Source organism: Sinocyclocheilus anshuiensis, unplaced genomic scaffold (assembly GCF_001515605.1).
Source record: "Sinocyclocheilus anshuiensis isolate Anshui unplaced genomic scaffold, SAMN03320099.WGS_v1.1 scaffold208, whole genome shotgun sequence".
Taxonomy (NCBI): Eukaryota; Metazoa; Chordata; class Actinopteri; order Cypriniformes; family Cyprinidae; genus Sinocyclocheilus; species Sinocyclocheilus anshuiensis.
Window position 1 is genome coordinate 1,412,537 of NW_015557186.1, and position 956 is coordinate 1,413,492.

Genomic DNA, 956 nt, shown 5'->3' on the forward strand with positions numbered 1-956 from the left:
GATGTGATTTAACTTCAGTTCTCTTCATATTGACTGTATCAGTGCTCACGGAGCGATGTTCCAAATACGTTTTTCTTTAAAGTATTTGCTTCTTTCACTAGATGCAAGTATAACATTTGTACCTTCATGATGATCATAAATCATGTGAGTCATGTGAAGGTCCCCGCGGATGATGCCGTCCCTGAGCGCGCCTGCTGGAAAAGAGTAATTAAAAGAGTAACAGAAGACAAAGCCGTGTTTGAAGAGAACAGGGAGTGATTTCCAGAGCAACCGGCCGATGGGAGGCTTTTAAAAATAATAAGACGCTAATCCCAAAAGATCCTGCATTAAACTGAACGCAGGGCTCTGAGGCAGCGCTGCTTCTTCAAAACAACACTACTGAAGTTTTGAGTATCTGTTGCACACATGTAGTTGCTGTAGAAGTGGGTTTTACTTTTACTACACCAACTGCTCATAGCAGTGATTGTTTTAGCACATCCAGATGGACCGAGCGAGTAAATCGACTTGATCAAAATAATTAATTAGTGGGTGTGTGATAAGCTCCGCCTCCTTGAAGGGATCAGGTGAGAGAAGCAGGAAAATAATTATGAATATTAACAGTAATGGAATCAAGCTTAGCTGAAATATCTACATAAAGGCCAAGAATTAATTCATGCACATAATGAATTTTCACTGAAAATCCATTAAAATAAAGCATTGCAATATGAGTTTTATATGTATAATTAATATTTATATAAAGAATTATATATACTTATATCCAAGTTTATATAAATCGATAGATAGATACAAACAACTTGAATACATACATATACATATATATATATATATAAATATATATACAGATTTGTTGCTAAATTCAAACAAAATTTATGCTAATTTAAATGTAAATATTAATATCAAAATTTTTTAATGGTCCTAAACAGGCTCAATTATAAATATATTTTATATATTAAAAT